The sequence below is a fragment of the Ursus maritimus genome, unplaced genomic scaffold, assembly GCF_017311325.1.
Source record: "Ursus maritimus isolate PB19 unplaced genomic scaffold, ASM1731132v1 scaffold_31, whole genome shotgun sequence".
Classification (NCBI taxonomy): Eukaryota; Metazoa; Chordata; class Mammalia; order Carnivora; family Ursidae; genus Ursus; species Ursus maritimus.
Window position 1 is genome coordinate 15,781,142 of NW_024425675.1, and position 18,411 is coordinate 15,799,552.

An 18,411-nucleotide genomic window follows, 5' to 3' on the forward strand; every position below is an offset into this window, starting at 1 on the left:
TGAGAGTTCTATTTCTTTCAGACAAAATTTGTTGCAGGTTTCAAGGCAAAGGAAGTTATCAGGGATAAAGAACAGTATTACATAATGATAAAGAGGTCAATAGTCCAAGAAGACATAATAATCCTTAACGTATATGAGCGTAACAGAGTATCAAAATATGTGAGGCAAAACTAACAGAATTGGGGGGGGGGGGGAAGCAAAAAACAAAAAACAAATGAATTCACTATCATAGAGACTTCAACACACCTCTATCAGAAATGGACACATTTCACAGGCAACAGATCCGTAAGGACAAAGGTGAACTCAACATCATTAATCAGATAAGTATAATTGATGTCGACAGACTACTTTATCCAATAACATCAGAATATACATTCTTCTCAAGCTCACAGGGAACATTCACATGTAATAAGGACTATTAAACAAAACATACAAAAAATTCTTAATACTCAACAATAAGAAAACAAATAACCTGATTAAGAAATGGGCCAGGTTTTAGAACTGTTTGTCCATTGTGGGTTGTGTGGAGTCAGCTTGCGGGTCTGGGAGACCTGAAAATTGAGAGCTTCTTCGCTTCCCAGCAGCTGCACCCAGTGGCCTCATGGCTGTCTCCATGCCACAAAATGACTACTTTGAGTTGCACCAGAAGTGCTATGGCTATCGTTTAGATTACCATAAGAAAAAGAGAAAGAAGGAAGGTCAAGAAGTTCATGAATGTTCAAAAAAGGCAAAAAAGATGAAAGCTAAACTCTACCATAAACAGTGCCATGCCAGGAAAACACAAATGAAAAAGACTCAGTATACATGAAAAGATAAACACCAAACAAAAGAAAGATGGAGTCTCCACAAGGAGCAGCCCCTGCATATCTATGGACAGTAGGAACAGAGCTAAAGTACTTTCCAATATGATTAAACAAAAACAAAAAGAGAAAGTGGGAAAATGAGAAATTCCTTTGCTCAAAGTTCATGCCCAGGGAGAAACAGAAATGTTAAAAGTCATTCAAACAGGAAGGAGAAAGAAGAAAGCATGGAAGAGGATGGTTACTAGCGTCTGCTTTATTGGAGATGGCTTCGCTCGAAAACGACCCAAATATGAGAGATTCATTAGGACAATGGGCTTATGAGTCAAAAGATCCATGCAACACAGCCTGAATTGATAGTCACCTCTTGCCTGCCAATATTTGGTGGAAAAAAGAATCCCTTATCCCAACTATATACAACTTTGGGAGTTATTACCAAAGATACTGTCATTGAGACACACGTGAGTGAGTTGAGCCTGTGACACAAGAAGACAAGGTTATTTGGGGAAAATATACCCAGGTTACTAACAATCTTGAAAACAATGGACTTATAAATGCAGTCTTGCTGGTTTGACAGCAGTTTCAGACAAATAACTCCTTATAATTACTGAAGACTACACGCTTATCAGGAAAACCACCATTACCGTTGTGGTTCTGAATACCACCAAACAGCCTAACATATCTGCAGTCATCAAAAGAACTATTTATCCTATTGTAAAAAGCATTAAAATAGCCCAATTAAAAAGAGAGAGAGAGAGGAAGAAGAAGAAGAAGAAAAAAGAAATGAGCCAAACGCTTGAACAGACACCTCACCAAAGAAAATACAAAGGTGGCAAAAAAATAAGCATATGAAAAGATGCTCCATACATATGTCATCAGGGAAATGCAAATTAAAACAATGAAATGTTACCAGATGCCTATGAAAATGGGCAAAATCCAGAAACTAATAACACCAAATCCTAGCAAGGATGTACAGTAACAGAAATTCACATTCATTAACAGTGGGAATGCAAAACCGTACAGCCAGTTTAAAAGACTCTTTGGTAATTTCTTACAAAACTGAACACATTCATACGATCCGAAATCATGCTCCTTGGTATTTAGCCAAAGGAGATGAAAATTTATGTCCAGACAGAAACCTGCACATGGATGTCAAAAGCAACTTTATTCACAATTACCAAAACTTGGGAGCAACCAAATGTCCTTCTGGAGGTGAATAAACTTTGGTATACCAAACACTGGAATATTCAGCACTAAAAAGAAATGATCTATCAAGCTATAAAAAGACAAGGAGGAAACTTAAGTGCATATTATTAACTGAAAGAAGCCAATTTGAAAAGGCTGCATACTGTATGATTCCAACTATATGACATTCTAGAAAAAGCAATACTACGGAGACAGTAAAAGGTTAGCAATTGCCAGGGATTTGGTGGGGAGATGGGAAGAATGAATAGGCAGAGCGGAGGGTTTTTAGGACAATGAAGGTACACTCTATTAATGGTGGATAGATGTCATTATACATTTGTCCACACGCATAGAATGTATAACACCAACAGTGAACGCTAATGCAAAATATGGGTACTTTTGTATGTCATTTAAGTCCATCAATTGTAACAGATACCATGAGATGAATTCTAGAGAATGAAGTAGGGTTCATCTTGCACATAGGGAAGAATCTATTGATACAGAGGCTGATACAAAGCAGAGCTTGACATATCATAGATGCATTACAATAGAAGAGAGGTAAAAGACACAAAATTACTTGAAAATTAAAAATTTCAATCTGTTACACAAATGATATAGTCATTAGTTTATTGATTTTGATGTCAGGTAAAAATAAGTTAAAAGAGAATTATTAATATTTCCTGAAACAATAAGAGCCAGCCATGTTTGTAAATACATTTATTTATTAAGACTGACCTGATTTTTTAAAAATTCAAACTTTTCAGCACTGATCTCTAAGGCTATTTATTCGAAACCTTACTTGTAACTTCATCGGAATTTTGAAAGTTCCATATAATGCAACTAGCAATTTGGATTCTGCTCATTAGATTCACAATTTTCTCTAAATTTATGAAATGGACTTATAAAATCATATGATTATGAAATTCGTAGTAAGCATAAATCAATATAGGATACTGCCAAAACTTATTTTGAAATGTCGTATAAATGAAATCCCAGTAGTAGAAGGGATTAAAATGGTTGTGTCCTTACTCTCCCCAGAGATAATAATTGTAAGTATTGTATAAAATTATATAAAGTTAATTCTAAAATACAAACTGAAAAATTTCCAAAGCAGAAACAATCAGAGGAAAGCATAATACACAGGCAAACCTGCAACAGAGAGTGGTAAGAACAGTGAGTTTGTGGCTTTTTGATCTCAGAAAATTGACAATCTCCCTTACCCTTTGTCTATGTTTGCAGAAAATGACACAATTATAGCCTTACTGGCAAAGGGAAGAAGAGATTAGAATTCGCAAGAAAATTTAAAGATGAAATCCTAGAAATCCTAACAGCAAAGCTTCACAGGTACAGGGGAGACAGTAGGAAGTATGGCAAAATGCAGGTAGAGATCAGAGAAAAAAACTATGCTCAAAAACCAGAGCTATGTAGACCCAATCTTCAAAGCTGAGTTTTCTCCTAACAGTAAATTTTTTAACCATACATAATTTAAACAGCAGAAGGCACAAAGCTTTAAGTCCTTGTGGACTTGAAGTTTCAGAAGAGAGAGCCTGAAATTGACAGAGCACAGATAAATAGAGAAGGAATGCACAAAAAAGCAAAAGTGGAAAGCCATGAAAACAGAGCAGAGATAAGAGTAGTTGCATATGGTGCAAGAGATAAAGTTTACAGTTTGAAACCAGATAAATTAACTACTTATTAAAACAAGAAACAAAAATCTTCACATGAACATGACAGAATCCAGAGTCACTAAAATGTAATATCAATAATATTCAGTTTTCAATCAAAAATTGTTAGACATGCAGAAAAAATGTAGTGTGGTCATTATGGACTAAAAAATAACCAATAGAAAATTACTCCAAGAGGGTCAAGATGTTGGATGTATCAGACCAAGATTTTATAGCACCTATCAAAGATATATTCAATGAACTAAAGGAAAATCATTCAATAAATTGAAGAACATTATGGTATCAATGAATGTACAGATGGATAATCTCAAGAGTAAAATGGGAACTCTAAAATAAATAACCGAAGTGAAATAAGTCAAGCAGAGAAAGACAATTATCATATAGTTTCACTCATTTATAGAACATAAGAAATAGCAGGGGGATCGGTAGGAGAAGGAAGGAAAGAATGAAGGGGGGATAAACAGAAAGGGGAATGAACCACAAGAGACTAGGACTCTGGGAAAAAAACTGAGGGCTTCAGAGGGGAGGGGGGTGGGGGATTGGGATAGGCCGGTGATGGGTATTAAGGAAGGCACATATTGCATGGAGCACTGGGTGTTATATGCAAATAATGAATCTGGAACACTACATCAAAAACTAAGGATGTACAGCATGGTGACTAACATAACATAATAAAAAATTATCATTAAAAGTAATAATAAATAAATAAATAAATAAATAAATAAATAAATAAATAAATAAAATAACCAAACAGTAATTTGGAGACTGAAATCTACAATAATTAAAATTAAAAAATAAGATGCTACATGGGCTTAACAATAGTTTGGATATCGCCAAAAAAGAAAGAGTAAATATGAAAATAAATCAGTAATCAACTCAAGAATCATAAAAATAAATGGTTGACAAATATTAACACATTAGAAACTTGTAACACAAATATGAAACAATCCAATATTGATATAAATGGAATCCCAGAAAAAGAGGAAGGATAAAATACTCAAAAAAATAAATGACTGAAAACCCTAAGTTTGGTAAAAAAAAAAAAAAATGTAAGGATCTAGAAAATTTAATAGATACACCATAGCCAAAATGTTATAAGCCAAAGACAAAGATAAAATCTTGTAAGCAAACAAAAATTATTCATTTAATAAAGACAAACATTGATATGAATAAAAATAGATACCCGAAATGATTGAAGGTGTTGAAATTATAATTTTCAAAGTGTTGAATAAAAACAAACAAAAAAGTTCTATACCCAGCGAAGCTGTCTTTCAAAACTGAAAGGGAAATAAAGGAACATTTAAATTGAAAAAAGAGGAAGAATCATTTCCCAGCAGACTTTTACTATAAGAAATGCTTTAAAAAAAAAAATTCTAAAGGAATATATTAGAAAGACTGAAGAAATAAAACCAGCTAGGAATTCAGATGGATTAAAAAGATAAATACGTTTTTAAAAATTATATATATACACACACACACACACACACACGATTTTACATATCTCATTTATATATTTTAAATTATATATGCAATGTATATATGCGTGTGGACTCTTTTCCTCTTAATCCTTCTAAAAGACATAAGACAGAACAAAGCAAAAGTAACAATATTGTTTTGATAGTCTTATAATTCTGTAAAGACTCAGAGAGGAGGCTGTTTTTTCAAATACCCAATTTTCAACAACAAAAAATCACAAGACATAGAAAACACAGGAATAGGAATATAAGTAAATATGCCAACAAACTCTTTCAAAAATTTGAAGAGAACACTTCCCACCTCGCCCTATGAGGCCAGTAGTTCCCTGATAGCAAAGATAAACACAAAGACACTAAAAATAGATATATTAAAAAACTCCTACAGACCAATATCCTCAATAAAGATGCAAAAATCCTCATCAAAATACTAGCAAGCACAATGCAGCAGGAAAGAAAAAAATGTACACCATGACCAAGCAGGATTTATTCCTATAATACAAGGATGGTTTAACATGTAAAAATTGATTCAATCAGTGTAACCCACCTCATTAACAGAATGAAAGAAAATAACCATATAATCATCTCGATTGATGCAGAAAAAGCACTTAAAAAAAACCCAATGCCCTTTCATGATAAAAGCAGTCAACAAAGTAGGAAAAAAAAGAAACTACCTAACATAATAAAGACCAAATATGAAAAGCCCACAGTTAACATCATACGCAGGGGTGAAAGACTGAAAGCTTTCCCTCAGAGGAACAAAACAAGGAGGATTGCTTTCACTATTGCTATTTCCCATATTATTGGGAGTTCTTAGAGGAATTAGGCAAGGAAAAGAAATAAAAGACATCCAAATTGTAAAGAAAAGGTAGTAAAGTAACCTCTGCAGACAACATAATCTTAAACGTAGGAAACATGAAAGCTTCCACAGGAAAAAAAAAAAAAAACAAAACTCTTAGAATACAGAAATTAAGCAAAATTGTGGAACACAAACCAGCATGTAAAACCAGTTGTGTTTTCACACTAATGTTGAATAATCCAAAGGCATTTTAAAAAAGTATTCTATTTTTTTTTATTTTTTTAAGATTTCATTTATTTATTTGACAGAGAGAGCACAGCAGGGGGAACAGCAGGCAGAGGGAGAGAGAGAAGCAGGCTCCCGACTGAGCAGGGAGCCCAATGCCATAAAATATTTCTGAAAGAATTAATGAGATTATATCCCTGTTCATTTATCAGAAGACTTAATATTGTGAAAAAGTCAATAATTACTAAAGGAATCTATACAATGTAATCGCTACCAAAATCCCAATAATTTTCTTACAAAAATAAGTAAATCCATCCTAAAATTAATGTGCATCTCAAGGGATCCTAAACAACCAAAACAATCTTGAAAAATAAGAACAAAATTGGAGGACTCATACTTGATATCAAAATTTACCAAAATAGTGTGGTAAGCCACAATAACCAAAACAATATAACAGTGTCATAAAGACAGACATAAAGACCAATAGAATAGAATAGAGAGCACAGAAATAAACCCTCACGTTTGTGGTCAAATTTTGACAAGAATATCAAAGTCTTCTCAATAAATGGGGCTGGGAAAACTAGACAGCCATCTGCAAAACAACGGAAGTGGACATTTACCTTACTTATAAACTCAAACTAAATCAAAGCTATAAAACTCTCATGAGAAAACCTAGGGGAAAGACCCCATGTCTGCATTTGGCAACAATTTCTTGGAAATGACACCAAAAGCAAAGATGACAACAACAAAAAATAAATACACTGGACTACATCAAAATTAAAGCTTTTGTGCATCAGTGGACACTACCAACAAAATGAAAAGTCAACCCACAGAATTTGAGAAAAATATTTGCAAATCATATTCTGATAAGAGATTAAAATCCAGAATATATAAAGAACTCCTACAACTCAACAACAAAATAAAAACCCAATTCAAGATGGACAAGGACTTGAAAAGACATGCAAATTACCAATAAGCACATAAAAAGATGGTCAATGTCACTATCCTTAGAGAAATGCAAAATCAAAACCATAAAACCACCTTACATGCATAAGATGACCACTATCAAAAATAAAAAAATTAGTGCTGTGAAAGAACAAGGAACATGTTACCTACATAAAATTTCATGTTACATTTACTTTACACAGAGGAAATTTTTTAAAAATTATTTCAGCAGGATACAAATTCAAGTTTTCATTAATTTTTTTAAAAAAAGCATTAACTCTATTCAAATTCAATATTTAATATCTTCCAATGTTTCACTTTTCTCTTACCATAATTACATAAAGAAATCATAAAGACTGTTTAATCTTAAACATCATATATATAATTACCCCTCAAATCCCCTCTAATTTACCCAGGGTATTACTATATTATAGTTTCCTACGGGCTCAATGATGTGACAATGATTGAGAAGCAGAGCTATATTTAAGCCTTCTTACCCAGTTATTGGCCAGTTAATTTAGTTGTAAGAATATATGAAGGGAGCAGAAATATAGCACTCTGTCTCAAAAAGTAGTATCTGTAATAGAGCGAACTTTGTGAAGATACTTTCATTTAAAAAGCAGTTTTGCTTATTCTATAATGTAAAATCAGATAAGCCTGCTAGGGTCAGAGGGGATAAAAGAAATGTACAAGCGGTCTGTTAGCAGGTAATGGGCTTGTCAGATGTAAACGACAACCACATGTATGCAAATGATGCAAGGTTTTCCAGTCAGATTCTTACTCCTTCATTACCAGGGTCTGGAAAACAAAAAGTGTCATATGCTCAAAATGTAAATGATTCCTATATTTGAATATTCACAACTGGAAATGCCTGGCAAGATGTTCAAAGCTATGCTGCCTTGAGATTTGAAACACTTCTCTTGCACTATTTTTTTTTTAAAAAACCTGTGCTATATGTAACCAGAGATTGAATCAGTAATAGAGCATGAGTAACTAACAGTCATAATGTATAAAACTATCTATTCACCTGTGTTATCCACAGAAAGCTGACCCTCAGATTTAGACATTCCCTGAGAGAGCAGATAATCTGGTTCTAGTTCTTAACCTCCTCACATTCGCATTTACTTGAGGGGATTCATGTTGTGCCATTTCTTCCCTGTGCTTTCCCACCGGAGTTCGGTATCAGGATTGTAATGCCTTGTACACTTTGTTAAGGATGATTGTGAATTACCATACTTTGACCTTTACACTGTTCTACAGCAACCCTCATCAGCAATTGTCATTATCAGTTTTTTTTTTTTCATTATCAGTTATTTATAGCATCGCTGGTCTGTAACAGAAAGGCCAATCTAAGTTCTGAATATGTAAAGGAGGTAGATGATGGAGGAAGTATTTAAAAATGTAAACAAACACCACCACAGCATTTGGTGGCTGATTCTGTTTTTCTAATGATAGGAGTAAAGAATGTTACAATGGGAATCTACACTAAGGCAACTGTCAGTGAAATGGAAATGATATCAAGCTTCGGCAGTTAAGTACTGGTAAAAGGGAATTCTTTTTTGATTTGAATATGAACGCTGAATAAGTCTAGTACAGGATACTGTAGGACCAGATATTTCCATCACCTAAAAAGCTTATCATGTCTTTTCATTTTAGACAAGGGCTTTGAAATAGGCTGATTCTATTGACTACAACTATTGGGTGTTCATATGTATATGTTTTAGAAGTTTTGTTGATAAAAAGTTGAAGTACTGAATTTAAGAATTTAAAATAATTTTGTAACAAAATAACAATAATTTAATTTTTAAAATCTACATTTTCTAATTAACTCAATAAAAGCTTTCCCAGAGTACTATTTTGAGTTCATGACATCCTAGCCAACAGTATGACTGTGTTCGGTTAGAAAACTTTGTATTTAATTTAAAAGAGACTGAGAAGTAATCCCTGGCAGGAAATTTAGATCTCTAAAGAGAATATGAGAAAATTTAATTTTAAACCTAGTGATTTCCCCAAAGAAATTCCAGCTCAAGACATTTTTCTCTTTCTTCTTTTTTTTACGAGAAACTTCATACATCTCATGTAAAATATATCCAAAGTGAATAAAAGTAATATATTTGTGCATAAGAGTTAAGGATATAACACAGAAGGAAATAATTCACAAAAGCACTACAATTCTATCTATAGCAGCTTAGAAAACTAATTTTATCCTCAAGATTTTTTATTGTCACCAATCTCCTTTGGCTTTGCCTTCAGCTTTCTTTTTTAAGGACTCTTCTCCTTTGGTCCAAATATTAAATGTTTCATTTTTGTTGTTTTTTCATCATTGATGGTATCCCTTTTTCTCATAGTCACCCGATATGAGATAAACCCTATTCTAGCTGTTGACTACAATAGTCAAATTGGTCAATGCCTTTCCCTTTGAGATGCTACAGTACCATGAAGGAGGTAGACAAGTAAATTAATATGGATGGTATTCTGGGACATGTGCTGTAATAGAAATAATACCCAGAGAAGAAATATTTGAATCAGACTAGGGAAAGGGACCAGGGAAAGTTTCCTAGGAGAGCTGACTTCCAGCTCAGTTTCAAAGGTTAGGTAATTATTCGGTGAAAGTAGGATCTGTGAACTTCTGACGTTCAGTTCCATTTGGCTAATGTAAGACACTAGCAGGAGACTGGAGGGTGGGAGGAAAAATCATCCAGGGTATTTATTCCCACGACCCCAACTCCTTCGCTCTCTGTATCACCAAAGAGCTGCACTCCTTTAAGGGTTTTTCTCTTTTGGGGCAATGCCTCGTTTACAGGTCCAGCTTTCCCTAGATTTGTACAACCTAACCTCCTTCCTTTGTCCCTTTGAGTTTAGAGATTATGATAATGGCTTCATTTTGGCTGGTCTCTGGGTGCATCACCAGCCCTGCCCATGTCCAGAATGAGTTCATCATGACATCATAGAGGCCAACTGCATACCTGGCGGTAACAAATGGCATAGAATCTGTTTTTCCTATTGCACTGTGAGCCCTTTAAGGGTAAAGATGGGTCTTTTCTGTCAGGCACCTCAGGTTTTAATACAATGTTTGGAACAAAAGGGTTCAGCGAATGTAAATTTCCAAATTCAAAGGAAAAAAAAGATGCAATTCAATCTACAGTAAAAATTATTTTGCATTAGGAATATTATTAAATCAAGTACAGCTAAACTAAGAAAGCAGTGCAAGAGACTTACAATGGAGTAAGGCTGGTTTTGTTTTAGAACATTAAAAGAATGATATTACACTTTGTAATCTGGGTTTTGAGTTTATATTGCAAATCAAAATTAGGAAAGACAAATAAATTGGAAATTACAGGGCTTAAGGTCTTCCTAGTACCATAATTCTAAATTTAATAGGTTTTATCTAATTGTTAAAGGAACCAGAATCTCTTTTGTTCTTGCTTGCCAACTGAATTTCATCTGCCAGAAGAGATGTGTGCAGTTTCAATTAATTTTTAGAGAATACATGGCAATCAGAGTAGAACTCGGACTTGCTCTAATGTGGTGATTTTGACTTTCTAATTAGAACCTCCAAAGAACAGGAACCAATACTTATTGATTTATAGTACCTCTTATTTTCTCTGCTTACTCACTTCTCTTATTTACTCTGCATCTTATAAAAGAAAACAAGGTATTTTTTACCAAAATGTATCTACTTATATTTCTGATCATATTTATTTTTGGTCATATTTATGTCTCTTAAATTGAAACTTATTATATGTGGGATTCTCTACAGTATATCCATGTAGTACTATGTCAGACTCTATACAATATTTCATGGATTTTATTGTTGAAGTCATTCAGTATTTTCAAACTAGTGCTATGAATCATGTCAAGATTATGGAACCACTGAAGTAGAAGGCAATGAATTTAATCATTACATGTACATTCTTTGTCAGAGATTGTTGGCAGAATAGTGGAAGAGCTTCATAAAAATTTACTGTATTGTTAACTCCAATTCAAGATTTCTTTAAACAAAAGCAATGCTTACCAAATTCTCAATAATCAAAGAAAAACTGGCAGTGTGATTTACATTTTCTTGCCTATATCAACATCACATTACATATGAACAAACTAAACCTAAAACTTCAAGAAAGAAAAAAAGTTCACTTATGACACTGTAACCTAGGTCACAAAGGTGGCAAGCACAAGAATTCATGTTGAAATTGAAGGTCTTCATAATACAAATTAATTGCAATGATATTACATATTTTCTAACATAAATCAACATGCAGCTTAATTTGGATATAATTGGTAGCATTATATACAGTGTCTACCAATCTATAAAAAGAATTTCAAGAATGTTTTGTTGATATTAATGAATTTAAATTTGCTTTTTAGGATCCTGAGTTTACCCTGCCCCATATTTACAACTAGATATCACCCATATCCAAGTCAATAAACCAGAGAGTGATCCTAAGACTGGCTGAACAAACTCCACAAATAAATAAAGAGAAGCAGCTGCATCTGAAAGGCTCAGAAGGTCAGAAAGGCAGAGACAGCTGCCCGCCGCAGGGAGGGAGCTGCACAAGTAGACAGGGCAGAGAAATGGGCCTTTGCACCAGAGGGCTCCCATGGGGTAGACTAATCCTCATAACATGTGGCTTTAAAAACCAGAGAGGCTGAATTCATCAAGTTTGTAAAACCAGTGGGACTTGGAACCTGGAGCTTTGGAGGTCCCCTGACTCGGCAATGGGTGAGCCAAGAGGACAAGGAATAGTAAGTTGCAGCCCTTAAAGAGACAGCAGCTTCTGTGGAAGGCAAATTTAAAAGCAGTTTACACAATACTAGGGGTAAGTGAGAGACATATTTGTTCACGTTCATTTTGGACCATGTTGGGGGATATCTTTGAAAACAAGGATACTGGCAGGCACCATTTTCCTCCTCTGGCTCTCAGCATAAACACAGAGATACCTGGAGGAATTTGGGCTGCATAGACACTTGTAGCCTCAGCCCAGGGCTCAGAGCAAATTTTTTTAAAGCTGTCTGCACAGCCCACCCAGCCATGTGAGACAGAGCTGGCTCCATGAGCCCTATGCAGCCTCCAAACAAAGCCCAGCTGCATACCACCTGCCACTTTCACAAACCAAGCCCAGCAATGCCTAATCATCAATGCATGCTGAGCCTAGGCTTGCACCCATAGTCACCCCTCTATGCAGTCCCCAGCCACCACAGCACATTGGGATCCAGCATCAAACTGGTGGCCCTATGCAAATTTTGCTAACATTACCACCTCACTTCCAAGTAGCCAGCAGACACACACCCCCACCACCCCCAGAGCTTGGCCTGCCTGTGTCCCACTAACACCACAAAGAGCAAACACAGCTGACAGGCAGAGAGAGTCAGCACAGTCAAAAGGAAAAGTGACTCAGACATAATAGCAGGACATAAACAACACACATAGGATACTCTCCTGAAGTGCCACGTTGTGGTGACAGGGGACACTGCACTGCGGAGCGCTCCAGGACCTCCTCTTCATAAAGTCACTACTTCCAAGAGCAGAAGACATAGCTGACTTTCTTAACACATAGAAACAGACACAGAGAGGCAGACAAAGTTAGGTGACAGAAATTTGTCCCTTGGTTGATTGAATTTAAATGAAAATATAATAATAATTTTTTTTTAAATTTATCCCAAATGAAAGATAGGAGAAGGCCATGGCCAGAGATCTAAGTAAAGCAGATATAAGTAACATGCCTGATAGAGAATTTAAAGCAATAATCACAAGGATACTCACTGGACTTAGGAAAACAGTGGAAGACATGAGTTCAACCCTTAACACAGAGATGAGGAATAACACAGCAGAGATAAAAGGCTTAATAAACAAAATGGGAAACATGGTTGATGAAATGAGTAGTAGGATTAAAGAAGCAGAAGAATAAATTAGTGACCTAGAAGACAGAATAATGGAAAGTAATCAAGCCAAACAAGAGAACAAAGAATTATGCAAAATGGGAATAGACTTAGGGAATGCAGGGACTCCATCAAACATAATAACATTCACCTTAGAGGAGTCTAAGAAGAAGAAGAAAGAGAAAAGGGGGCAGAGAATTTATTTGAAGAATTAATAGCTGAAAACTTCCTTAATCTGGAGAAGGAAACAGATATCCACATCCAGGAGGCATAAGGAACTCCCATCAAAATCACCAAAGAAGGCCAAACCAAGACATAATGTAATCAACCCTGCAAAATATAGTGATAAAGAAAAAAAATTCTTAAAAGCAGCAAAAGAAGTCAGTAACCTCCAAGGGAAAACCCATGAGGCTAGTAGGAGATTTTTCACCAGAAACTCTGTAGGCCACAACAACGTGGCATGATACAAAGTTTGGAATGGGAAAAATCTGCAGCCAAGAATACTCTAGGCAGCAAGGCTATCATTCAAAATAGAAAGAAAGATAAAGAGTTTCCCAAACAAAAACTAAAGGAGTTTGTGATCACTAAACCAGACCTGGAAGAAATATTAAAGGGGACTCTTTGAGTGGAAAGGAGAGATCAAATGTTTTAGTATAAAGGCAGGAAACACAAGAGCAGTAAAAATGAGTATTTCTGTAAAAAAAAAAAAAATCAGTCAAGAAACTCATGAAAAAGGATATAAAATATAATAATATAAAATGGCAATAAATACATGCCTATCAATAATTACTTTGAACATAAATAGACTAAACACTCTAATCAAAATACATAGGGTGAAAGAACAGTTTTTAAAAAAAAGAACCATCTATATGCTGCCCACAAGAGACTCATTTTAGACCTAAGCACCTGTAGATTAAAAGGGAAGGGATGGAGAAAATGTTTCATGCAAATAGATATCAAAAGAATGCTGAAGTAGCAGTCAGACAAAATAAACTTTAAAACAAAGACTGCAATGAGACAAACAAGGACACTATATCATAATAAAGAGGCCAATCCAACAAGAAGAGGTAACAATTGTAAATATTTATGCACCTAACTCAGGAGCACCCAGATACATAAAACAGTTAATAATGTAAAGGACCTACTTGATAATAATACAATAGTAGGGGAATTTAACACCAAATTTACATCAATGGACAGATCATCTAAATAAAAATCAACAAGGAAACAATGACTTTAAATGACACATTGGAACAAACGCATATATTCAAAACTTTCCATCCTAATACAGCAGAATAAATTATTTTCAAGTGAACATGGAACATTCTCCAGAATGGAACACATATTTGCAAACAAACAAAACCAGTCTCAACAAAGTCACAAAGATCAAAGTCATACCACGCATCTTGTCTGACCACAACACTATGAAACTAGAAGACAACTACAAGAAAAAAAAATCTAGAAAGACCATAAGTACATGGAGGTTAAATAACATGCTACTTAACACTGAACAGGTAACCTGAAAATCAAAGAAGAAATAAAGAATACATAAAAACAAATGAAAATGAAAATATAATGGTCCAAAACCTTTGGAATACGGCAAGAGTGATTCTAAGAAAGAAGTTTACAGCAATACAGGTCTATCTCAAGAAGCAACAAAAGCCTCAAATAAACAACCTAACCCTGCACCTAAAGAAGCTAGAAAGAGAACAACAAAACCTAAAACCAGCAAAAGGAAGGAATAAAAATTACAGCAGATATAAATGATATAGAAACTAAAACAAAAACAGATCAATGAAATCAGGAGCTGGTTTTTGAAAAAATCAATAAAATTGTTATACCTCTAGCCAGACTTACAAGAAAAAAAAGAGAAATGACTTAAATTAAAAAATCACAAATGAGAGAGGAGAAATAACACCACCACAAAAATACAATCATCAGAGAATATTATGAAAAACTCTATGCCAAAAAATTTGACAACCTAGAAGAAATGGATAAATTCCTAGAAACATGTAAACTACCAAAACTGAAACAGGAATAGAAAATTTGAACAAACCAATAATCAGCAAAGAAATTGAATCAATAATCAAAAGACTCCCAACCAACAAAAGCCCAAGATCAGGTGGCTTCACGGGGGAATTCTACCAAACGTATAAAGAAGAATTACTACCTATTCTTCTCAAACTATTCTGAAAATAGAAAAGTAAGGATAACTTCCAAATTCATTCTATGAGGCCAGCATTATCCCGGTACAAAAACTGGATAAAGACACCACTAAAAAAGAGAACTACAGGCCAATATCCCTGATAACCATGAATGCAAAAATCCCCAATAAAATACTAGCAAACCAAATCCAATAACACATTAAGAAAATCCTTTACCATGATTAGTGGGATTTATTCCTGGTTGCAAGAGTGGTTCAACATTCACAAATCAATCAATGTGATAAATCACATCAATAAAAGATAAGAACGATATGATCGTTCCAATAGATGCAGAAAAAGCATCTGACAAAGTACAACATCCATTCATGATAAAAACACACAACAAAGTAGGTTTAAAGGTAACATACCTCAACATAATAAAGGCTATATATGAAAAACACACAGCTAGCATCATCCTTAATAAGGAAAAACTGAGAGTTTTCTCCTAAGGTCAGGAACAAGACAAGGATGTCTGCTCTCACTTTATTCAACACAGTATTGGAAGTCCTACCCACAGCCATCAGAAAACATAAAGGAATAAAAGGTATCAAAATTGGTAAGAAGGAAGTAAAACTCACTACTTGCAGATGACATGATACTATACATAGAAAATCTGAAAGACTACATGAAAAAATTTCCAGAACTGATAAACAGATTTAATAAAGTTGCAAGATACAAAATCAATGTACAGAAATCTCTTGCATTTCTATACATCAATAATGAAGCAGAAAGAGAAACTGAGGAATAAATCCCATTTACAGCTGCACCCAAAATAAAAAGATACCTAGGAATAAACCTAACCAAAGAGGTGAAAGACCTATACTCTGAAAACTATAAAATAATGATGAAATAAATTCAAGACACAAGGAAATGAAAAGACATTTCATGCTCATGGATTGTAAGAACAAATATTGTTAAATATTGTATTGTCTATATTACCCAAGCAATCTACATATTTTTTGCATATCTGCAAAGCAATCTACATATTTAATGCAATCCCTATCAAAATACCAACACCATTTTTTAAAGAGCTAGGACAAACAATCCTAAAATCTGTATGGAACCACAAAAGACCCCAAATAGCCAAGGCAATCTTGAAAAAGAAAAGCAAAACTAGAGGCAACACAATTCCAGACTTCAAGTTGTATTACAAAACTGTCATGATCAAAACACTATACGGTGCTGGCTCAAAAAAAAAAAAAAAAAGACACAGATCAAAAGAACAGAATAAAAAAGCCAGAAATAAGCCCATAAGTATATGCTCAATTAATCTTCAACATATCAAGAAAGAATGTCCGATGGAAAAAGGATAGTCTCCTCAGAAAATGTTGGGAAAACTGGATAGCAACATGCAAAAGAAAGAAACAGAATTTTCTTACACCATACACAAAAATAAATTCAAAATGGATTAAAAACCTAAATGTGAGATTTGAAACCATAAAAATCCTAGAAGAGTTCACGGGCAATAACCTCTTTGACATCGGACATAGCAACTGTTTTTCAAGATTTGTTTTCTCAGGCAAAAGAAACAAAAACAAAAATGAACTACCGGGACTTTATCAAATTAAAAAGCTTCTGCACAGTGAGGGAAATAATCAATAAGACTAAAAGGCAACCTACGGGATGGGAGAAAATATGTGCAAATGACATCTCCTATAAAGGATTAGTATCCAAAATACATAGAGAACTTATAAAACACAACACCCAAAAAACAAGTAATCCAATTAAAAAATGGGCATGAACAGACATTTCTCCAAAGAAGACATCCAGATGGCCAAAAGACACATAAAAAGATATTCATCATCACTTATCATCAGAGAAATGTAAATCAAAACTACAATGAGATATCACCTCACACCTGTCAGAATGGCTAAAATCAACAATGCAAGTAGCAACAGGTGTTGGGAAGAGTGTGGAGAAAGAGGGAACTTTGCACTGATGGTGGGAATGCAAACTGGTACAGTATGAAGGCTCCTCATAAGTTAAAAATAGAGCTACCCTATGATCCAGCCATGGCACTACTGGGTATTTACCCAAAGAATACAAAAACACTACTTCAAAGGGATACATGCACCTGTATGTTCAGAGTAGGATTATTTACAATAGCCAAAATATGAAAGCAGTCCAAGTGTACACTGACTGAGTAATGGATAAAGAAATGATGTATATCCCAAGCTCTCATAGCTGGGGCCACTATCCCCCTGCCCTGATTGCCAGACAACTCAGGACACCCCTCTGCTCCAGAGCCCTGAAATTATTCAAACCCACCAATCCTAAATCCACTACCCTGCCTCACTTGTTCTTCCCTGTGGAAACCACAGTAAGGGCTCTTACCCACAGTCTCCCCCACTCCCTCTGCCTCTGGACCTAGCCTGTTGCCTCCCTGTGTGACCCTCATGGGAACTGAGTAAAAACTACCTTTTCAATGACATCATCTCCTGATGTCTGAACTTCATATTTTCTATTAAGACTCTATTTTCAAACAACCTTGCCAGAATACCGAGACTAAAAGGGACCTACGATAGCAGGATCCCACCCTCTGACCAGGACATGGGGCCACTGAACACTCCTGCCTGCTGGCGAGACGGTATAATGCAGCAGCTCTGACACAGGTCTGCTTTGCAGAAGCTGCTAGAGCTAAAAACCAGCAATCCCACTCTTATTTCCAACAAAAATGTTGCTCATGCAAAAGAGTGCTCATACATAAAAGTACAAGAATGTTTGCAGCAGCTTTAATCAAAATAGCCCAGATTTGGGAACAGCCCAAAAGGCCACCAATCAGAGAGAGGACGCAAAGAGCGGGGCTTCTTCATGAGGTGGGGCACCAAGCAGCAACAGCCAAGAACAGCCTGCCGCTGTGCACAGCCCCGCAGACGTGCAGCGAAGACACGCCAGACCCAGAGGGCACACTGTGCTGTTCTCAGTGCACCGCGTTTCAGAACAGGGAAGTGTCCCAGGGCAACAGACATTGAAACAGTGTGAACTTTCTGGTGTGGGATCTGACTGGGGAGGGTCTGAGGGAGTTCCGGGCACTGGGAATGTTCTATGTCTGGATCTGGGTGTGATTACATGGATACACACGTGTGTAAAAATTCAAGAGCTAGTCACTTTAGATTTGTGTATTTTGTGATCTGTCAATAACATCAATACAAGAGAAAATAAAAGACCTAGGTCTGGAGAAAAAAAAAAAAAGACACACACACACACACACAGAGGAAT

General features: G+C 35.3%; 1 protein-coding gene and 1 pseudogene across 2 annotated transcripts in view; one reads left to right on the forward strand and one right to left on the reverse strand.

Moving 5' to 3' along the window:
* The window catches only part of MALRD1 (MAM and LDL receptor class A domain containing 1), a 747,156-nt gene that overhangs the window by 457,664 nt on the left and 271,081 nt on the right, over positions 1 to 18,411 (reverse strand). The gene's annotated exons all lie outside the window — the stretch shown is intronic.
* LOC103664219 lies at positions 205 to 1,476 on the forward strand (annotated as a pseudogene).